The following is a 24,310-nucleotide window of genomic DNA, read 5'->3' as shown; positions in this document are numbered from 1 at the left end:
GTGAAAAGAATATTGAAAAACAGAAAATCCTTAAAAATCCAGCATGCCTCGAATTAATTGAGTGCTGCAAGGCCTGCTTTGCTGCTGCAAGGCCTGCTTGGCTGCTGCAAGGCTTGCTTGGCTTCTGCATAGATGGGGTGACACACTCCTCTTTATTTCACCAATGTTGTAGATGGGCCTGCATGGCCCCCCTCACATGGGCCTCCAAAATGAGAGTGTGAGAGGGGGCAGAGCTTAGGCCGCAGGCGCATGTTCATATCGCCAAGCGGCAATGTAAAAATGTAATATTCTGTGACCCTGAATGATGATGTTGGCACCACTCCATCACATACAACATTGGTCTGTTACTATCTTCAGCAGCTTATCACCACTCCTCTTTGCCAAGGAAGTAATGGTCGATATCTTATTAGAGTTTGTCCTTGATTTAATTCTGTAAGAATGCTTCCCCTTTTTCTAGTGAATTTCCTTATCATTGGTGAGTGTGTTACTAAAAATGTTTGATACCACCCTGAAAAGCACCCATGGATGTTACTATTTGGTGTTTCTAGAAATGGCTGTGGATTGCTTGTGGTACTCACTTTTGGGCACAGTTGGAAGAAAACACACAGGAAAATGTATCATTCAGGTATTAATTATTAGTTGATTGCCAACTGAGAGGATCATTAGCGTTTGTCAGATTGTTTTATGAAATACAACGGGAGGCTAAAGAACCACCTCCGCTAGTGGTATTTCTAAAGGATGCATCCAATGTGGCGATTACTACCAGCTCAGGTGGTATTTTTCAATACCCCTCCACTGGTTAGCCAGTTCAATCTTAAGGTGGAAAGGGATTACCTTCCACATTTACTTTACACAGTCACAAATGCACTCAAACACATCACCGCAGGCATGCAAACCATCCACAAACAGACACACACAGATACACAAAAGAGGCAGGCATACACTCTAACTTCCTTGATAACACAATGATAATAGGCCGCTCTTACTCCCTCGCCATCACCAGATCCCAGACAGACCCCCCCTCGCAGTTACCTCTGCTTCCAGGAATTGAAATATGCAGCCAACTTTCCAAGTACAACTTGGCAGCACACTAAAAGCCAAGTCCCATCTGCGTCTTTCGCAATGCCCTGTCCACTTGCACACCCATTATACACAATCACAAGCAAGACCCCAGACATAGCTTTGTGTGTCTGGCAAAGGCTCACTGGAAAATCAAGGTGGTCTACGGTCTGCCTGTGAGTCAGGGCAATGGAAGGGGTTGAGTGACAAGGAATTGGTTACTGAAGAATGTGGGCAGGAGAAGGGGGTATATGAGAGCTAAGCGGTTAAGTGATTGAGCCAAAGGGAACAAAGGTCTAAAGGTTAATTGTGATGAAGAGGGAGTGAAGGGGTGTGTTGCAAGGGAAGGACACTGGAGGGTGATGGGTAAGGAAAATAGGGAAAATGAAAGAGGTGCAAATCTTTTATGGTAGTTCAGCAACTTGAGTGACTGCTACTGAGATCTGTACCTGACCTGCATGCCTCTGCACACAAATGTGAGTCTGGCTCGACCCCTTTCTTGTTTTGTTAGGTCACTTTATTATAGGACTTTGCTTTGAAAGGCAGATTTATTGAACAGTGTACTGGCTCAGCCTTAGAATAGCAACTTTTCAGAAAGCATTTAGTTGGTTCTTGTAGTGAAGATGGTATTGGATTAGATGAGGTCTCCTCTGCTGCATGAAGTGAAACTGTGAACCAGGAAGTCAGGGCTCAGATCCCCGCCTTCCACACTTCACAAATGATGGGATCATGAGAAAATCACATTTCATTACTGTGCCTTATTTTCATTAACAAGTCTCACTGATGTGGGTTAATAGACTATAATGTTACCCCATAAATAATTATTATAATAATATTAACCATTTATATATTGCGTATTGGTGGAGAGGCAGGATGAAAAGTGTCAGTCTTATGCTGTAGGGGAGATGGGTAGACAGGGTGTCAGGTATGGCTTTGTTTTTTGGGGTGGGAGGCAGGAAGCCAACCTGTGTTTGGCTCTTAAAAGCAAAGCCAGGCCCTGTGACTCGAATCTACCAATAATTCTCTAGCTGCTCCACCTCTTTACATTGGTTTAAAACTAAAGATGGAATCTAGCCAGCTGTAAACATTTTAAATTCGGACATGAGAATCCGCTGTTCTTCCCTTTACCTCCTCCACACTACCACATTCACTCCTCTCTTACCATCAACCTGCTGTTCACGACTGATAGCCACCATGGAAAGGGAGAAGATACTTCACTTCCCTTTTTTTCCTTTGCAGCCATTTTGATTTGCAGCATTTTTAAAACTTTAAAAGAAAGGTACAGGCACCTGGGATAAAATACCAGTTTGCTAACAGCTATATCGCCCACGGTGGGGGTTTGGGGGAGGCTATACCACCTCATAATGGTACTAGGGCATGTGTTAAGGTCCTTGCAACACTAAGAACTGTAACTTGGGTCCCAAGCCATTACCAGGATTTTAAAGCCCCCACCAAGGGGGTAAAGCTATGAGCACCTTGCACTGGCAATATGTTTATAAAAAGTCAATTTTAATATTGATCTAATAGTCTTACTTGTGTTATAAATACAATAAGTTCAATTACCAACATTGCTTGTATCAAATGTACAACAACCTTGGATATGACTATTAGTTCTAAGGACCTAATTTTTGTTGACTGGAATGCTGCCCAGGCTCTTGCACGACCAGGGCAGACACATAAGGGTTTCCTGGAGGGTACCGGAGCACTTCGGAGAGCTAGGACACCAAGGACACTGTATTTCCCAACAGCCATGTGGAACAGTGGCAAGACACTCGGGTGATACACAGGACATGACATTGCCGCCTCATTAACTTAAGGAACAGCGACAGCAATACAGAAGTGTTTCTCAAGACTTTGAACGCTTGTTATAGAGCAGCTCCTTCATGGTTTTGGTGTGGGTTTCTGACATTTCTGTTTTGGATTTGTGATTGGATTGCTTCTGGTTCTACTTTCAGATGCTCGACTCTACCCTGCCTCCTGGAATTAATATTGGATAATCCTCCTTGAATATCGGCTACTGTGTTTTCTTCTTCTGTGTTTGTTGACTGTGGAATGAACTTGGACTGGTTTATTGTTTTTTCCTTGGGATTTGGCATCTGCTTAGATTCAGCTCCTCTATCCTCGCCCGTTCTTTAGATTTGCACCATCGTGCCGTTCCTGTTAGGCCCACCAGACTGTATTCTTTTCTTTTCCTTGTTTTGTGGGGAATGGGACTTCTGATCTATGGACTCATTATCCTCTGTCCCTCCGCTGCAGTAGCTCTTTGGTTCCCTCTCTACTTTCCTATAGCAGGTCCGGAATGGGAGAGGGGGTACACAGAGGTCTGGGGGATTCCCTATGAGGTAGCCTGACATTTGTTGTTTTTTATCTTGCAACTTGGGCGAACATCCATGCAGTGTTCCCCCGCCTCTCCGCTTGACTGCTCCAGGATCACATGCTTTTAGTAGTGATTCTGGTGTGGTCAAGAAGAATGTCTGTCGCCTTTCAGGGCAGTAAAGTGTATCTGCAACATTCACCGAGGAATCTGCATATCATCATATTCATCAATTACTGTCTGAACTAACTGTGAAAAATCCTGACCAATAACACATCCCAAAACCTGCCAATGATCATATTCATCAATAAATGCCAGAACTGAAATAATGAGCAACAACAAATGATGATGTGTTTCGCGCACCTGTGCTTCTTCAAGGTAACTAAAGCTGCTCATCAAATCTTAATTCAACTTGTCTTGGGTCATTAATCACTCAATGAAACTGCTATTATTACAACAGTTCAGCTGCTTTTCTAGTTTTGATTGTTTAGATACATACCTAATACTACTCAAAGTCTTTCCATAAATGCAGTGATGCATTTCCAAATATATATTCACCCTTAAGTCGGATATGCTTTAATTGTAGTTTTCCACATAGGTGGCAGCGTTGGGTATTAAACTCTGCTAATCATTATCCGTTGTTGTAAAAACGAAATGGCATTATCTAATAGTTGGATTTTCGTGATGTATTTCTTGTGCTTAATACCATTGGCGTGGGGTAATTAAATCATTTCAATTGTGTTCAACATTGAATAAAGCATAATACAAACATGTAAATTATCTTTTGCATATTCAAGTCAAACGTTTACTGCGGCAGCTAATTAACTACTGTGTTCTCGTGCTGAGGTTTTCTGTGTAGGATAGCATTACTTACCCCATGCAAGGATAACTCTTTGTGCGGGCTGACACGTCTTGAAGAGGTTTGGCTTGAATGTATTACAGTATACTGGAAAAACAGAAGCGATGCTCCTTCGTTGAAGCCTCAAACGCTGGATGTGATGCTCCCACATGGCTGATGATGGTGGGGACGTCACACCTTCCGCCGCTGAAGATCTCATGGAGGAACCATGACCACAGTTGTGTAAGAAGCCCTCTGCCGATCCTTCCTCTCCGGCTAACTATCGCCCAATCTCCATCACTCCTTTCCTGGGCAAACTCTGGGAAAGGCTGGCCATCTCCCAGCTTAATCTACATACTGAATCTGTTGATTGTCTCCATGACCACCAGTCTGGCTTCAGAGCAGCCAGAAGCATGGACAGTGCTCTCCTGAACACCTGTAAAGACTTGCTATCCAATCTTGACACTAACCTGCCTTCTGTCCGAATTCTCCTTGATCTATCCTCTGCTTTCGACACAGTAAACCATGCCATCCTGCTCAAACATCTCTGTGACAACCCGGGTATCTGGGCAGGCCCTAGCCTGGTTGACCTCCTTTCGCACAGATCCACCCTCCCAGGTCCAACTTGGGTCTTTCCTCTCATCTATCTCTCTCTATACTTGTGGTGTTCCCCAGGGGTCTAACCTCTCTCCTTGGCTCTTTAACCACTACCTGCCACCTCTGGCCCACTGCATCTCTACCTTCTGCTCTAACTTTCAGTGTTATGCGGATGACACCCAACTCTCCTTCAGGCTCCCCTCAGCCTCTTCTGTTCCTTCTCTCATACCGGCCTGTCTATAATTCAGGAATGGTGTGCCTCCAACGATCTCTGCCTTACTGCCAGTAAGACTGAGATCCTTCTTATTGGGACACCTGATCCTGCCTTCCCTCTTACTCTGGCCGCCCACCCTGGGCCCTCTACCTGCACCTTCCTGTAAGGCTAAGAACCTTGGCGTCATCTTTGACTCTCCTTCTCTCCTCACATTTCTGACATCACTAAGAAGTTACACTATCAACTGCACCACCTCAAAGGTATTCTTCCTTCTCTCGCTTTCCACCAGAAGCTCACTGTCTTCAGAGCTCTGGCCCTCTCTAGGCTGGACTACTGCAACAGCCTCTTTCTAAATCTGCCTGCCTCTACTCTTTGCACTTTACAACAAATCCAGAACTCTTAGTCCTACTCTTCCTCGTCACAGTACTCACCAATGAGGCCCTGCTGCCCCCATAGGAACCTTTCTTTCCCGGAGGTATAACCTCCCACTTACCCACAATATAGTAGTACATAGCACGCCTGTACAGACACCGGGCTCTTCCACACCGCGGGAGGGTGCACAGGGTCGGTAGTACTGTGATGAGGAAGAGTAGGACTAGGAGTAATGAGAGTCACACCCTTGGTAGAATGTCCCTGCACACCCAAAGGAACAGAAAGACCAGCAGACAAATAAGCCATAGAAATCACCAATCTGATCCAGCGACAAATTTAAACAACCAGAGCCTTCCGATCCGCACCAGCCGCACCAAAGGTAACCAGAAGACTGCAACAACACCGGGCAGCCTCCGTCTTGGCCAGGTACACCAGAACCACACGACGCACATCAAGGGAGTGCCAAGACACCTCCTCCGGTGACAGAGGGTCAGATGAAACTTAGAGGCAACTTTGGGCAAGAACTGGGGAATCACACCGCAACACCAAGCAGTCAGGCATCTCCCCCAGACGGCGCACAGAGGTGATGGCAATCGGAAAGCCTGTCTTGAGCATAAGGTGTTTAAGATCCACATCACCAAGCGGTTCAAAAGGAGCAGACTGAAGAAAACGCAAAACCAGGGGCAGATCCCAAGGAGGGGAACCCAAACACACAGGAGGTCAAGCAGAGGCCAGGCTCTGAAGGAAGCGGCCCACCAGACCCAAATCCAAAAGTGGAACACCAAAACCATCAAACACGTTCTTCAACGTAGACCACTGATCCTGCAAAGTGGCCACTGCCAACCCCTTATTGAAGCCGTCCTGCAAAAACCGCAACACTTCAGAAACCACAACCTTGGGGTGAAAGACCGGCCACACGCACCAGCTGAGAAAATGGGCCCAATGCCTATCATAGGCTTTTAACGTACTAGGCCACCTGGAATGGAGAATGGTCTCCACCACCGGAGCCGAGAAACCCAAAGTCAACAACCTTGCCTTCTCAGGAGCCAAGCTGACCAGTGGATCATAGGCAATACCATCCCCAGATGCCCTCATAGAGGGCACGGCCAACTGGGAATCCTCCAGACTTCTCGCACATGGAGATTCATAAGCAACGGAAACCACCCCCGGCGAGGCCAAAAGGGAACCACCAAGATCACCAGAGAAGAACATTGGCAGATTTTCTGAATCACCTGGGGAATGAGAGCAAGAGGAGGGAACGCATACAGGAGATCCTGGGTCCACTCGAGATTCAAGGAGTCCACCCCCCAAAGCCCCTGCCAACGGGAACTGAGAGCAAAATTTGGGAACTTTGGCCGAGGAGGGGGAAGCAAACAGATCCAACAGCAGTGTTCTGAACCGGCGACAAACCCTTGCCCTTCTATTAGCAGTACCTGACAATGACATCATCCGAACAGACAGAGTTGAGGCTAGAGGCAGAGGAATTGCCCTCATTGCTAAATCTAACCTAACTATAAGAATAGCCACCTCACCAGCAGTTAAATCCTGTGAACTCCTCACGGCTAATTTACTCATGTCTAACTCACGTACACTAACAATCCATCTACTGTATAGACCACCTGGACCCATTGTTTCATTTGAGGAGGATATTTCCACAATACCATCTGACAACACCAAAGATTCCTCTCAAATACTACTGCTGGGGGATTTCAACCTTGGCTTTAACGACCCTTATGACCAACAAGCTCTAGCAGTGTACAATGTGCTTACTGAATTTGGACTCACCCAAAGAGTGACCCAGCCCACCCATGTCAAAGGCAGAACTCTAGACTGGGTGGCTGACCTAAATTTTGAAACCACAATTACATCCATTTCCCCCCAACCATGGAAAGATCACTACTTGCTGTCCTTTACCTTAGCAGCTAATAGCCTGATGGCCAAATCTAACCTAATAGAACTGCCACTCCTCACCAGAAACAAAAAGAACATTACTGTGGACAGAATCCTACCCCTCATTATCCCCATCCTCAACTCATTGTCGGACTCCTCCGATCCAGACACCCTAGTTGACTCATACAATTCCACTATAGCTACAGCTCTAGATGCAATTGCCTCACTCAACATGAGGAAAAGCAAACCCAGAGCTCATTTGAACACCTGGTTCACTTCACAACTAAAATCCGTCAGAGCAGAAAAAAGAAAACTCGAAGTAGGATGGAGACATCTACCCTCTGAGCACAAACCTGCTTAATATCTCTGCCTTTTATAAAAAAAAAGAAATTATATGTACCAAACAGGAAACTTACAATGAGAGGATTAACAAAGCCAGTTCAAGTACCAAGGAACTATTCGTAATCCTAAGAGAAATGGAAGCCCCGATCCCTCCCACAGATAACTGTCCGAAGCACAAACTCTGGTGCACTGACATCCAAAATGCCCTAGTGAATAAAATTGCCATACTACAGAACAAGATTGCTGATAATAAAGCAAACCTACCAAACTTAGACAGACACACCAGAATCCCAGCTCAGCCTACAAATCCACTGCAACAGTTTCAATTCTCCCGGGTCTCCATCCTCGAGGTAGAAAAAATCATCTCCTCCCTCAAACCCTCCAGATGTCAGGGAGATAGTTGCCCGCCACAGATAATTAAAGAGGCTGCCAGAGACCTGGCGCCGTTTCTCTCTAAACTAATGAATGCATCCTTCTCATCTGGCACTGTCCCCAGTAATTTAAGAGAGTCCTGGGTCTTACCCAGTCTAAAAAAACAATCTCTGGACCCATTCCCACAAACTATGGGCCGATTACAACTGTTCCCTTCTTGCTCAAAATATTAAACAAAGTGGCATACCTGCAGATTCAAGAGTAACTAGAGACCAATAATCTCCCAAGAGTCCCCAAGTCGGGCTTCAGGCCACAACATGGCACTGAAACAGCACTGATTGATCTAAAGGCACAGATCGATGAACTAAGGGACTCAGGAAAAATGGCCATGCTTCTTCACCTTGATCTGTCCGCTGCCTTTGATTTGGTGGACCTGTAGACATCTAGACTCAGCACCCAACTATTCCCAGCCTTAGCATGGATCCGCTGCTTTCTGAATAATAGGACCATGAGAGTCTTCTCTCATTCAGCTGCCGCTGATCCTATCTCAATAACATGTGTTGCACCACAGGGATCGTGTGTATCACCAACAATGTACAACATACTTACTAAGCCTTTGTTCGACGACTTGGATCAACTGGGTGACATCTACACTAACTATGCAGATGACACCCAGATCCTCATACCTCTCTCAGGAGTTTATGAGGACACGGCTCCAGTAAATAAAATGTACCTAATCATCCAGGCATGGATGGCCGCACATGGCCTCTGCCTGAATGATGACAAAACGGGGCTTCTTATTCTTGGAACCGTTGCCAACCTGAACAAACTAAGCACCAAACATGCCTCATTTAACATCGAAGGGAACAATATTACAGAAGGTTTTTACTTAGATTCAGCCTAACCCCAAGCAGACAAGTTAATGCTATGGCCTCAGCTACTGTTTACACTTGCAAGCTCATCAGAGCCTGCAAGCCTTTCTTATCGAAGGAAAGCTATACCATTTTAGCCAGTGCCCTCATCCTGTCAGAGCTGGACTATTGCAATGCCTTGTACTTGGGTGCGAGCAAGTAAATTATCAATAAAATCCAAATTATCCAGAACAATGCTCTTAGAACCGCACTTGGCATCCCCAGGAGAGAGCACATTTCGGAGCTGAAAAGACAGAACAAATGGCTCACCATCAACGACAAAATTCTGCTTAAAACGGTCTCACTAACCCACAAATGTATCAATAAAGCAGCACCACTTTACCTAGCAGAGAATAGTCAAAAAATCTTCATCGCACCCCATCAGAACAGCAAACTCGTTTTTTCTGGTCATTCCCAGATTCGAACAAAAAAAATCTGGAGGAAGTAGCTTCCCGGTCATGGCGGCGCAGACCTGGAACGCACTCCCTCATGCCCTGAGAGTGGACCAATCCTTCCATAACTTTAGGCCTAACACCCTAAACTGGCTCAGAACAAATGACAAATAATACTGTTGCGTATCAGCTGACAATACCCCGGCGATGTAACCTTCTGCCACTGACTACCTATTTCTTGCCTATTACGACCCTCTGTAACTGTGTATATATCAGTGAAAATACTTTGTTAAAGGGACGTTATGGTAAGTTGTGCTACAAAAAAACCTATGAAATTCAGTGAAAAAAAACTTTGTTACAGGGATGTTATGGTTACAAGTAAAACTGAAAAACATGTTCGCCTGTCCGTAATTAACCAAAATGGGTGTGTGCTAAGAACACTTTATCTGTCCGAGCTGTCCATAATCAAAATGGAGGTGGCCGTAGAACAATGAGCCTGTCCGAATGTCCGCAAAATTGTGACGCACCTTTAATTAGTTCGTGGACCCCAACCCTGTCTGGCGGACACTTGTGCGCATGCGCAGCACACCCTCGGGGTCATACAAACATCATGCCTGTCCGTAACTGTCCGCTGCACGTGTGCCGCACTTTTAAATTAGTTCGGGGACCCATACCCTGCCCGTAGAACACCCGCACGCATGCGTACAACCGATGCCGCGCAATAGGTGTCCTACGGACAGCCGTCACATTCGCGAACGTGTCCACGACGTCATCATGTAACCGCACCCACGCTGAGTGTAGGCCCTTGTTCGTGAAAAAAGTGATTTTTGGGGCAATCCAACGTGTTTTACTGTGAAACTTCACCCTTGCACATGTCCCAGACTATGCCCCGGAAAATTTGGATACGTTTTGGAACTTTTTGAGCCCTTTTTGGTGTTGGAAGTGTCAGCGGACAGCACGGCTGTCCGAGAAGCGCTCCCCAGCACCCCTATAAAAGGCCACACCCCAGAGCTGCTCCTCATCCTGTTTTTGGACTTCCAGGACAGACACTGCTCCACATTGCTGGATTGCTCTTTCCTGTCTGTGGATTGCTGACTTCTTGGTGGTTCCTGAGAACTTTGGAGATGGCATTGGTGGCTGCTTCTGCTTCCTCAGCACCACCCCCACCCCCTACACCACCACCACCACCTTCCCAAAAACCCTGGAGAGGGGAACAGGCGTGGAGATGCAGAGAGGGATGAAGAGGAAGATGAGGATGAGGTAGAGGAAATCCCTACTAGGGCCAGCCAGTGTGAGGCTTGGGTGTGGAGGTTATTTACCACCATTGGAGGGGTACCCAAGGCACGTGCAAACAAGGTGCGCTGCATTGAGTGCCAGATGGAGCTCAGTCGTGGCAAACCAGGTTTGTATAGCTATGGGACCACTTCCATGTGGCGACACCTACACTCGTTCCATCAGGCAGCACTTTGGAGGGTTGTCCCCTATGATAGAACTAGTAGGTTGATTCCTCTACAGCATCCTCTAGATGCGCTCATGTCACCACAAGAGACACTCCTGTGGGGCAGCACATTCCTGAACCAGCTTCGGAGGCCATACGAGATGCAGTAGGCCCTTACCTTTCAAGGGTCACTGTATTATGTATGAAATGCGACGCGGTACTCTGCAGAGGGGAGTAATTTCGGAATGCTTTTGAGACTGCGGTCCGGGAGCATGAGAAAGACTGCCAACTACCTAAGTAAGGCCCACCCTACATCTTCCTCTCGCCACCTGCCTTTCCTTATCCCTGTGTTTGGTGTCCCTTTCCGACCCTCCTTACCTTTCATTTCCTTGTGTGTCGTGTAAAAAAAACACCAAATAAAAACGCCTCTTTTCAGAGCCACCTTTCATAGTTCAAAAATAGAAGTGCCAATGAAATGCGGCAGGGCCCTGTGCATTTTTAGAAGTCCGCGGACAGTCTGCAGACTTTAAAAAAAAAAAAACATCAAAAACATTGCACTGTTTTTCAAGATCAAAGAGGTGGCTCTGAAAAGCGCCTTTTTGTGGTGTTTGTTTTCAGTAAAGTTAAATTGGTCAACTCTTACTGCAAAAGATTGCTATACTTCCAAAAAATGGACTGTAATGCATTTTGAATATTTCGCAGAAAAATCTGATTGCCAGCATCAGTCAGATGGACTCCATCCCTGCGAAAAATGTTTGTGCTGCGAAAGATAATATTTTCATTGTGGAAAGAGGACATGCCAACATCTCTCAAAAAGGCACAAACAACCTTGTTGACATTGCGTCTCGCTTTCTCCATTTGTGGACCAAATGAAGAAGAGCACAGCCACATTTGTCTCTTTGCAATACGAGAAAAAATTACTCGGGAGTTTGTAAACATGTCCATCACTTTCCCAAGTCCTTCTTTCATTGCAAACTGCAACGAGATTCCAGTAACATGTCAAACTATTCCCTCCACAATGAATAATAATAATGTCTGGATGACGGTGTGTCACCAAAGTGGCACAAAGAGGGACCAAATCCAGCCACTTCATTCGCGCACTCCACACCACTGCACATCCACATGATGGAATCCAAGATCTGCAGCTACTCCATATTTCTGTGCATGTACCTCCAACAAATGTATCCATATGTCTCCAAAAATCTAACCACTCTGCTTCTTAAAAGACATAGCCATAGTCACAGGCATCTGCTCTCCTCTAAACACACAGATCTTCTGACACAATCTCTCCTTACAAACCACACCCAGTAAACCTTATTCACCAATCCCCTAACATGCAGAGTCCCATTTCCATGCCTACCAACCAGACTCAGAAGCCCCGGATGCGGCACGCCCTGTCCGCGAACTCCTGCGGTGTCCACGGCCATCGTAACACAGAGACTTCCCTTTCCACTTCACTTTCTATAGCACTCTTTGATTGGCTACTGTTCAACAGTCCACCAACCACATCCAAGACCTCTATATCTAACTCTATCATCACAGTTCAGCAGTTTAGATCTACTGTTGCACACTTTCACTGCAAGTCTTCTGTCACTGGAAAACACCTACAGCAAAAACTGCTGTAATACTCTCCATGATTTCTGCTTCCTGATTGAGCTACATACATCAACACAAAATACAGGTATGAACACTTTCTGTATATTAGAATTGCAACTCTATTATAAATGCAAATAAACAAAATATCTGCACTTACCCTCCAAAACCAACACAGAAAACATACTGTATTTTCTCTCACATCCTATCATCAAGTATCAATTGGAAATCTATCTGCTTTACTAGTTTGCATTTACCAAAATCACTCATTGTAATATGCAAACTATATTTTTCTACTTTCTATTGCTCATTTCCACAACCACTTACTGCTTTACACACATGTTATCAAATTGCTACAATGGACATGCAACTGGGAACCACTTTGTATCTTACCAAACAAAGTAAACTGCATATATATTAGCAAACCATACCAAGTGCATCCTTTGCACAAATAACAAAAGGCACCATTTTTGCAATCATCTATATAGAGAAAGATTAATTCATTTTTACAGACAGAAACATTCTCCTGTACAATCTATATATCTTTCTAAACCTTTTTTTCTCACCCTCCTACAACTTTCAATAATCTATTTACACAATAAATACTACAACAACAACACATATAATTTCAATAGTGCACCAAATACAAAATAATTACAAATACTCCACTAACTGCCTTACAATGATACTACAACTTCAAATTACCCATTCATATACACACCTCCATAATTTAACACATAAAGTACCTCAACCTGACAATAAATCTTTCTGCAAATTTAACTCATCTAGTTTTTCAAAAGCAATTACGTCACAATTAACACATATATGTACTAATTCCTTCTTTTGCAATTATAGTGAAGACCACACTCCTCAAGGCCAGTGGTGTCTCTGTGCAAAACAGAACCCAAAAGAAACCTCCTTTTAACAGCCAACAAAGTAAGTACAATACTACTTTATGTCATGACCCACAGAACGCGCCCCTTCTGGACTTCCTGGTCCTTGTCACGGCGGGGTTTGCATTCATTGTTTCTCCCAACATGGCCTTATCACGTGACACGCCTGACACCAGCCTTCACGGCGCACGTAGTACATTCCATAAATATGCCACGCCCACGCGGGCCCGCGCGTCTCAATGCTATTGCAAAGTAGCGACCAGACGTGTGCTCTGTAGCTCGTGGTATTATTCCCTTGCTTCCTCCACCCTAACCCAATTCTAGTCCCTTTCCTCCCTTTCTTGATTCCTGGACTCGTGTGCTAGTTGCGCATCCTGTTATTTCCTGCATTCCTGGACCCTTGCTTCCCGGTACTTGAACGCACCCTGAGTCGGAAGAGACTCGTGCAGCCTTATTCAAGACTCGAGCAGTACGCAAGAAGGCATCGATCAAGAAATCCAGCAAAGATCGAACTCAGGTGAGAAGGGGGGGATCTCCTTGACAGTTTGAGACTCCACCCGACCAAACTCGATATGGACATGGAAGCGGCCGTCCAGGACCTAATGCGTGGCATGCAAGAGCTATCAACCGAGGTGCAGAATCTAAAGGCGGAAAACGCTTCTCTCAAACAACTAGTTCTATCCCGCAATTCTGCCACAAAAGAAAGTGTATTGCTGGGCGGTATAGTGGACAAATATGATGGCTCACCAAAAACCCTTCGAGATTCCTGGATTCATGTTTGGTTCACTTTACTTTTAAGCCCTACTACTTTTCAACTCCCTGGGCTAAAGTGGGCTTCATAATTTCCCACCTTTCAGGAAACGCCTTAACATGGGCTACGCCCCTCGTTAATTCCGGCGATGTTCTTCTAGATGACTATGATAGCTTCATACAGGCCCTTAAGACCATGTTTGACCATCCAGAACAGGTCTATAGTGCCCAGGAATGCTTGTTAGACTTTCAGCAAGAATCCCAGGATATGCTCACCTATGTTACCCGATTCAAGCAGTTAGTCAAGGAAGCTGATTGGACCCCGGCGGCGAGTTTTAACCTTTACAGGAGAGGACTGAATGAGGAGATTAAGGATGAGTTGGCTAGAGTGCCTCGACCAAACTCATTCCAGGCACTAATGGACCTTTCCATGCAAATAGATTTTCGTATCCAGGAAAGAAAGGCAGAGAAGAAGAAATCCAAAGTTAATCCTCCGAAGCCGTCCTTTGAGAGTACCACCAAGGCGGACACTAACCCAGGCTCAATCTCTGAACCAGAACCCATGCAGATAGGAGCCTTCCGTGGACCTATATCCCCGCAAGAAAGAATGAGAAGGATTCATACGGGGTTGTGTATGTATTGTGCCTCAGACAAACACCTGGTTAGGGAGTGTCTCTGGCCCCTCCTCGGTGTTCGGGAAACTCCAGCTCCCGATCCTAGATGGAGCATAGCTTCGGGAGAGAGATGTTTGCTCCACACCAATTCCATCATTGAACTCTCCTGGACAAAACAATTTGGTGATTCTACAAGCCTTCCTGTCGCCCTCCAAGAATAAGACCTATTCCATTCTGGCCTTGGTGGACTGCGGAGCTATGGGAATTTTCATTGATCAAGACTGGGTTGTTAGTCATCATATTCCGTACGAGACACGAAGCACCATGCAGCCGGTGGAAGCAATCGAAGGAAGACCCCTCTCTTCAGGACCCATAAGCCTGCAGACAAAAGAGATCCAACTTTCCATAAACCATCACCAAGAGCGGATTACATTCGACATCATTAAGTCAGCCCATTACCCCATGGTATTGGGTATGCCCTGGTTACAGAAGCACAATCCGTATATCAATTGGACAGCAGGATCACTATTCCTAGGCTCTGAGTTTTGTATGTCCCACTGTCTAATCCTGGATACCTCCTCCACACCCCTTAAAGAACCACCAAGAGACCTGAAAACACCACTCATGGTTTCTAATATCATACAAGTCCCAGAGGCCTATCAGGGATATGCTGATGTATTTTCAACTGCCATAGTCCAGGCCTTACCCCCTCACAGACCTGAAGACTGTGCCATAGATACAGATCCCTCAGCAGCGATTCCTTTTGGCAGAATGTTCATTCTTTCCGAGCCTGAGAAAAAGGCCCTCAGAGAATACCTGGATACCAACCTTGAAAACGGCACCATAAGACCTTCAAAATCTCCAGCGGGTGCTTCATTGTTCTTTGTTCCCAAGAAGGACACTAAGGAACTCAGATCTTGCCTCGACTATCGTGGCTTAAATCAATGCACCCTCAAAGATCGGTACCCACTACCCCTTATCTCGGATATACTGGAAGCTGTGAGAGGCGCCGTAGTCTTCACGAAGTTGGATCTCCGGGGTGCCTATCATTTGATCCGTGTCCGGGAAGGAGACGAATGGAAAACAGCCTTTAGAACACCCTTTGGTCGCTATGAATATCTAGTCATGTCCTTTGGTCTAGCTAATGCCCCCGCGGTTTTTCAACGATTTATGGACAGGGTGTTTTCTGACCACGACGACTACCGGCCGCATACACCCCAGGCCCAGCCGACGGAACCACCGGGCTGAGGCTGCCAACAGCACATCACTGCAATCTTGCACTTTTCCAGCCTCCACCCACTAACCCACCATCCCCCCCCTCTTTCAGAGCCGCCAGAGCGCCAGGGGACCACTCCGGTGGTGATAGTGCGCGGTACAAATGACCTTTAACATTAACATTAGAACTGCTCCCACCTGCTCCTGGAAGTGTATCCAATTAGAGTTGGAAGTTGCGCCGGTTAGCCTCTGTGAGAAAGTTGATTTAGAACTGTTCTCTCTTACATGTAGAAATGTACCCAACGGCATTTAGAAGTGTACCCAATTGCATTCAGAAGCTGCACCCAATAGCCTCTCTGTGAAAGCTGAAATTTAGAACTGTTCCCACTTGCATTTAGAAGTGTACCCAGTTGCACCTGAAAGTTTGCACCCAATAGCCTCTCTGTGAAAGTTGAATAAAGAACTGTTCCCACTCGCAACTAGAACTGTACCCCGCACCTCCCCAGAGAAAGTTAGAATTGTACCCTCTTGCAATTAGAAGTGTATCCAACAGCATTTTAGAAATATACCCAATTGCATTTAGAAGCTGCACCCAATAGCCTATCTGATAGCTGATTGTAAAACGGTTCCCACCTTAATTTAGAAGTGTACCCAATAGCATTTTAGAAGTGTACCCAGTTACACTTGAAAGTTGCACCCAATAGCCTCTCTGTGAAAGTTGAATTCAGAACTGTTCCCAGCAGCGTTTAGAAGTGTACGAGGGTGTGAACTAGACGATGATAATGACTGAACGAATGTGTGGAGCGGACGAATATGAGGAACGGACGAATTTGTACAACAGACGATGCTTAATATGCTTTGGAATGAAGGAAACACTTGAAAACATACATCATACCACACCCCACGCTTACTCTCCCTCTTACACCACCACTCATCTAGAACACAGAGATACTATGACACCATTCGGTATAACTGTTCTCATATCCACATCTCCCTCTTACTCCACATCACTCTAAGTAATCATTGCTGGATTCACACCCCCCAGCCAGGCGTTCTCCTCAGGCCTAACGCAGCCACACTCGTTCTGGGTAAAACCGACCAGAGCAAACACATACTCCTGACCTCTCAACCACCACACGTACAACTAAGAAGCAGCTACCACTCGATTTCCGCACCAGGTGCACACATACCTAGTGCGCACACGCACTTTTGGACTCCCTCTACTCTCTATACTGACCTGAACTTCGGTTCCCAAGGGCGTTCAACCTACCAGCGCCTTCAGACCATACCAATGGTATATAAGGCGCTATATAAATGCAAAATAACAATAACAATAACAACAATATGTTATTCCTTTTTGTCATTGTCTATCTGGATGACATTGATCTTTTCCAAGGATCCTCTAAAGCATGAAGAGCATGTAAAGGCAGTACTGCAATGACTCCGTGAACATAAACTTTTAGCCAAACCCGAAAAATGCTTGTTTCACGTTACTTCTGTTCACTACCTGGGATTCATCCTTAGCCCAGAAGGAATTGGTATGGACCCTTCAAAATGTAAAGGCCATACTGGCATGGCCTGCTCCCACCTCCGTGAAACAAGTTCTATCCTTCCTCGGACTTGCCAACTTCTACCAGAAGTTCATTTCTTCCTTTTCCGAGATCGTCCAGCCAATTGTTGCTCTCTTGAAGAAAAACACTCCCTTTATCTGGTCTACACCGCAAGACAAAGCATTCCAGCGATTGAAGACAGAGTTCACGCAAGCCCCCATCCTGGCCCAACCAGACATAGATCACCCATTCCTAGTGGAAACAGATGCCTCTAACTACGCCATAGGAGCGGTCTTGAAACAGGAAATTGAGGATAAACTGGAACACCCCATTGCTTACCTCTCACGAACCCTGACTCCCAGTGAGACACACTATTCCGTCCTGGAAAAGGAACTGTTAGCCATCCGCCAGGCCTTCACTGAATGGCGACATCTACTTTTGGGTGCTAGATATCCAGTTCAGGTCCGCACGGACCATCGGAATCTTAAAATTCTACAATCATTGGAGTGCAGGAACAGTCGTCATGTGTGTTGGGCCTACTTCTTTGCCCAATACCAATTCCAAATCACTCATGTTCCCGGGTCACAAAACATGATTGCTGACGCCTTATCCCGATGTCCTGACTATGTAACTTCTGAAGACAAGGCCTTTCATAAAATGTTTCCCCACACGATCTTTGTAGCTCAAGCAGTCAACCTCCTGGAAGAAATTAGAGTACAAACCCAATCCTCTGACCTCTGGAAGGATATTTCAAGGAAGAATCCATGGAGCCTAAGACAGGATACTTATTCAAGGACAATGCACTGGTCATTCCTACACAGAAATTACAACAAAGAATGATAAACCTCTGTCATGATACCCTTCACTCCGGACATCGTGGCATAACCAACACTCTCCGTCTTATACAAAGACAGTTTTGGTGGCCTGGAATGAAGACTGACGTACAGCAGTACATCAAAACTTGTACTGTCTGCAGTCAAAACAAACATGATAACAAGAGACCGGCGGGTCTTCTAATGCAACCATCGCTGCCAACAAGGCCATGGGAAGTCATTGCAACAGACTTCATTGTGAAATTACCACCTTCCCGAGGGTATACGACCATCATGGTTACCATAGATTTGTTCACTCATATGGCTCATTTTACACCTCTGTGTAAGTTACCATCCTCGTCCGAACTTGGTGGGATCTTCCTCGAACACATATTTCGTTTACATGGACTCCCTTCCAAGATCATATCTGATCGAGGACCTCAGTACGTCTCTCAATTCTGGAAACATCTCTGTCGCATTTTGGGAATCCAACGCGCCCTCTCATCTGGTTATCATCCCCAGACCAAAGGGGCCACAGAACGTGCTAATTAGACCCTGGAACAGTATCTTCGATGTTTCGCCACCAAGGTTCAGGATGACTGGTCGCTCCTGATACCCGTGGCTGAGTTTGCCTACAACAATACTGACCATTCAGCAATTAAGACCAGCCCCTTTTATTGTAGCCAAGGGTTCCATCCATCAGTTCTACCCTCTGTTCTCCCTCATCCTACACCAGTACCTACTGTCGACTCCTGGATTGAAACCGTCATCAACGTACACCAAGAGGCCAAAGAAAATTTAGAGAAGGCCAGAACTCAGACTAAGAGGTATGCGGATTTAAAAAGGAGACCAGGTCCTTCTTATGCAATTGGTGATCAAGTCTGGTTGTCCTCGAAGTTACTACCCCGGCATCTGCGGCCAAACAAGTTGGCCCCTCGGTACTATGGTCCATTTCCCATCAAGGAAATTATCAACCCGGTTTCATATCGGATTAGTCTACCAGACTCTTTGAAGAAAATTCACCCAGTATCCCACACATCCTTACTAAAACCCTACCACCAATCCTCCCGGAAATCCTACCCACCTCTTCCTCTGCTGGTCGACAACCAATTGGAATAAGAAGTGTCTTGAATATGTGACTCCAGGTATAAAACGGGGTCAGCTTCAATACCTGGTTTAATGGAAAGGATATCCTCCTAGTGAAAGAACCTGGGAACCACTTTCTAATCTCAAGACTCCTCGACTACTCAGAATATTTCACCTTATACACCCGTGCAAACCTGGTGGAACAGCCTTTCGGAGGAGGCATGCTTTTATGACCCACAGAACGCGCCCCTTCTGGACTTCCTGGTCCTTTTCACGGCGGGGTTTGCATTCATTGTTTCTCCCAACATGGCCGTATCACGCGACACGCCTCGCACCAGCCTTCACGGCGCACGTAGTACGTTCCATAAATATGCCACGCCCCCGCGGGCCCGCGCGTCTCAATGCTATTGCAAAGTAGCGACCAGATGTGTGCTCCGTAGCTCGCGGTATTATTCCCTTGCTTCCTCCACCCTAACCCAATTCTAGTCCCTTTCCTCCCTTTCTTGATTCCTGGACTCGTGTGCTAGTTGCGCACCCTGTTATTTCCTGGACCCTTGCTTCCCGGTACTTGAACACACGCTGAGTCGGAAGAGACTCGTGCAGCCTTATTCAAGACTCGAGCAGTACGCAAGAAGGCATCGATCAAGAAATCCAGCAAAGATCGAACTCAGTTGAGAAGGGGGGAACTCCTTGACAGTGTAATGTTCTGCCTATTACTAAGCTAGTGCAGTGTTCTTTTATTGCAAGACATAGCAAGACATACAATTGTATAAACTCAACCTTATTTCATGCAGTATTACTAATTGCACCTCAACAGGTGCACACTTTGTATTATCATGTCAACACCAGCATAGTAACATACAGATACAAGTACAGCCCTCCCACCTAAACAGGCCATTGCACAAGCATACACCTCTACATGTATGCCTAATATCATACTCAGACACTCATGCACAGTACATACATATACAATACACAACCTCCAAACCCACCGTTTTTTTCCCTCCAACAGACACCAAAGAATGCCTTTTAAAAAGCAACTCCATAGAAAGCAACGCAGAAGTAGAGCAGATCAAACTAAAATTGTTCAAAATAAGCATCCTCCTCTAGCAGAATTTATCCAAAAGGTTCAGACAAAACAGCTATTACATTCTCTTAGCCAAACTAAAACACCTCATAAGAAAGAAACTGTGACTCCTCTTTCAAAATGTAAGAATAAAAAGATATTCTCTAAGAAGCTTTCAACAACCAATAGTGGTAATACTGCACTTACCAATGTTGATAGAGCTTCAAGAAACCATTCCAAAAAATTAATTTTACAAAAAATGTTCCACAACAGAGTCCTTCAGACCCTTAAAAACAGGCAAAAAGCCACGCTCAACCCTTAAAAATTACAGCAGAAAACTGATCCTGGAAGCTCTTGTAGACAGTGCAATGTTGCTCAAAAGGAAAATCTTTATATTAACTTTAAACAGAATTAAACCACTAACAAAATTAATTAGTAAACTACAACAACTACTTCAAAACAAACTCAATATCAGCAGAGATAACTTTGGAAACATCTGCACAGGTGAGTGATGTCACACCACCAGCACAGAACCATATTTCAAAGAAGAGGCATACAAACAAAAGAAAACAAACCAAATTACCATACATAGCAGTGGTCAAGGTTTGAAAAAGTAGACAATATAATTATGGAAGAAGAAACACTTATTTCAGCAATGCCCCCAACAAACTTAGCATCAACTCTCCAAACCACTGAACCAATACGTCCTGTCTACAAATGGCTGTGCACATCAATGTGTAAAATGCCGAAACAAACTTTCAAATCTTTGCAAGAGTTCCTCAATCGAAATGCCAAAGACAAAGCAAAAATGTAAATACTGCAAAGTATGGATTCTTGTCCAGTGCGCAAATACACAGGACTACGAGGACATTCACTAGCCTGCATTTCTGGACCTGCTTGCAAAAGCACCTTCCACCATATCAAAATGTTAGCAACGCACCATTCTGGTGTAAGACATCTCATTCATGAGCTGTACTTTGCAAAAAGTCCTGCTTTGACACTGGGACATTTCAATAACATTCTCCTACATGGTACAGCCAAACAACTCCTTGAAGAAATAGAGCACATCAAAAACAAATCTTTTGGAAATGAAGAGCCCTCTGAAAATCCAGTAACTTTAGAAAACAATACCAAAACTCATCCCAATGTCAACCTTCTATTACAGACATACAAAAAAGAAATAAAGTTTAAGCAAACATCTGCTGAAGTACCAAACGAAGTATGTGTATGTTGCCGCAGAACGTATTATAAAAAAAAGCTGCAAAACTATAGATATAATGCACAAAATACAAGACAATGAGGAATCCCAATGGTTCCAATTAGCTCTCAACCTTATAGCAGAAAACAAATATGAAATTAGCAACCCCTCAGTACTGTGCAAATACTGAACAACAAAACTAGACTATAACGAAATGCCTTCACAAGCAGTCAGTAATAACTTAGAAATATACCCACTGCCAAAACCACTCCAACAGCTTAACTTATATGAGAGCATTATAATCCAAACTTTACACCCATTTCAAGTGATAATACGCCCTCAAACAAAAACAGCAAACTTGCCTCCCTCTGAATTTCTAAAAGGAATTTGAGGCAAAGTAGTCTATTTGCCATTAGATCTAAAAGAAAATGTAGATACTGTAGGGGTACAACGTTCAATAGATCAATCTGTAATTATATTAGTGAATGGTGTACCTACAAAAGACAAAAATAAATTGGCAACAACTAGCAGACTTAAGCAAAGTTAGAGAAGCCCTAAAATATCTTAAAGACAACAATGATTACTACAAAGAAATAAACATTGAAGAAAACTTGAGGGAAACAACTGAAATAATTCAGGATTCCTCAGAAACTGGACAATTTCAACGTTTAGATCACACTGCAGCCTCCAATACTTTAGACCACTATACAATTCACCCATTGCACTGCAAGGACAGCATAGACGATGCACTGGAAACATATCAAATGCGACAAGCTAAAGGATCTCCAATCAGCATATGGGAAAAAAGCGTAGAAGCACGAGCCTTTCCTCTACTTTTTCCTACTGAAAAGGTGGAAGGTACGATGAAAGGTGCAAACAGATAAGTGCATCAGTAAACTGCTCCTTACAAATGTATTCTGAAGACCCCAGATATATTCCACCGCCTGTTTGAAAGTGAACTAGCAACTCTATGTTACGGAGTTGCACACACATTAAAAACAGGTGCCAATATTCAAAACATTTCTGCTACGCAGCTACTTCAAAAGGTGCAAGAGAAAGATGAAGTTTTACAGTCCAGTATTACAAATCTCTTGCCAAACATGCGTGGAACAAAAGAGTACTGGTTTCGACGTCACGCAGATGTACAATGTAGGCATCGTAACCTTGGCCCACCCACATGGTTTGTCACTTCAAGTTGCGCAGAGTATGCATGGGAAGGCTTGCATGACTTCCTATGCATAGCTAACAAAAACAAAGCAGGTATTGACATAAAAACACCAGGAGAACTCTGTTCTCTGGATCCAGTAAATGTATCAAGGTACTTCCATCATCGCTTTATTGCCATGCTGCAATTCATTTGTAATAAAACAGTTCCTCCCCTAGGAGAAGTAGAACACTTCTTTTGGAGAAAAGAATATCAAGCCAGAGGAGCACCACACATCCACATGCTTTTGTGTATTAAAAATGTGCCATAATTTGGTCAAGACAGTGATGCCACTGTATTGGACTTCATTCACAAATATGTCACATGTGAAATTCCTTCAGAACCTTCACAGAGTGACCTACATGCCCAAATTTAGCAATTTCTAAAACACAAATGTGGCAAATATTGTCGGTGCAAATATAAAAACAAAGGGAAATATTACACCAAATGCTGCTTTGGTTTCCCTAGACCATTTTCAGCAACAGGCCAAGAGAACAGCTTCATGTCTTCAGTTAGACACAGTGTGAAAGGTAAATCATCTAAGAACACATACAACATAAAAAGAACCGAAGCATCAAAGTACATCAATGACTACAATACAATCATTGCCCTCCTATGGAATGCAAATATAGATGTGCAGTACATTGCAGACAATTCCACTGCAGTTGCACAATATGTCACAGCCTACTTAACTAAAGCAGAGAAAACAGAGCTAAAAGACCTCTGGGATGATATATCATCTGACAAAACACTGACACAAAAATTGTATAGCTTCGGTATAAAAATGCTATCCCATAGAGAATGTGGCTGCTACGGAGCCGCAGACCGTTTAACAGGCACCGCCTTATATGGGAAATCTGAAAACATCGTCTGGCTAAGCCTTGGTCCTGCTGCATCCAGAAAAAGAGTTCTTAAACCATACCAAGATATAGAAACAATAGCCAAAAACAATCCCAACAGCCAGGACATTCTGAAAAACAACTTAGACACATACTACCCAAACAGAAGTACTGCTTTGGAAACAATGTGCCTATACCATTTAGCTCAAAACTTCTTATACAAAAATAATATTAAAACATGAGAAAAAAGGTAAATACATAGTGAAAGGTTGTGAGGGCAGCCTAGTTAAACTTACCAAAGTCAACCTCATTAATCATATGAAGCTATCTTTAAAAACTCCTCAACATAAAAGAACTATACTACATGTCCTTACTCCAACGTTTTAAACCATGGAGAAAGGAAGAAGATTTATTAAACACCCATAACTCCTATGAAGATGCTTTCAATGCAACTGAAAGCACCATAACAGACATAAACTTTACACATTATAAAAATATGTTGGACAATGAACGCCAACAAGAGGAAGAATTTCAAGAACAACTAAATACAGACACTCCTGAGATCAGTCAACCTTCTCTAACAGGATGCCAAGAACCTCTTGGACAACCACTTATAGCAAATGAGGCAGAATTAGCCATGAAAGAAGTAGAAAACACCATGTATCAGTATGAACAATCTACAGAACACTTTGCTCTGATGAAATCACAACTAAACAATGAGCAGCGTAGAATTTTCCTAGAAGTAACAAAA

At 44.3% G+C, this 24,310-nt stretch overlaps 1 protein-coding gene across 3 annotated transcripts in view; it reads right to left on the bottom strand.

Annotated features, from left to right (window-relative positions):
* Nucleotides 1-24,310, bottom strand: part of LOC138582131 (zinc finger protein 586-like) — a 110,919-nt gene that overhangs the window by 80,124 nt on the left and 6,485 nt on the right. The window contains exon 1 of one of the 3 annotated variants that reach the window (XM_069653143.1): nt 4,248-10,444. The exons of the other annotated variants lie outside the window; for them this stretch is intronic. The gene's annotated coding sequence lies outside the window, so the exon portion shown is untranslated. Of the gene's footprint in view, nt 1-4,247; nt 10,445-24,310 lie in introns of those variants that run through there. 3 annotated transcript variants of the gene reach the window in all.

The sequence above is a fragment of the Ambystoma mexicanum genome, chromosome 3q (genome assembly GCF_040938575.1).
Source record: "Ambystoma mexicanum isolate Mex_15411 chromosome 3q, UKY_AmexF1_1, whole genome shotgun sequence".
Lineage (NCBI taxonomy): Eukaryota > Metazoa > Chordata > Amphibia > Caudata > Ambystomatidae > Ambystoma > Ambystoma mexicanum.
Note: the sequence above shows the minus strand (reverse complement) of the source record. Positions and strands in the feature narration are given on the sequence as shown.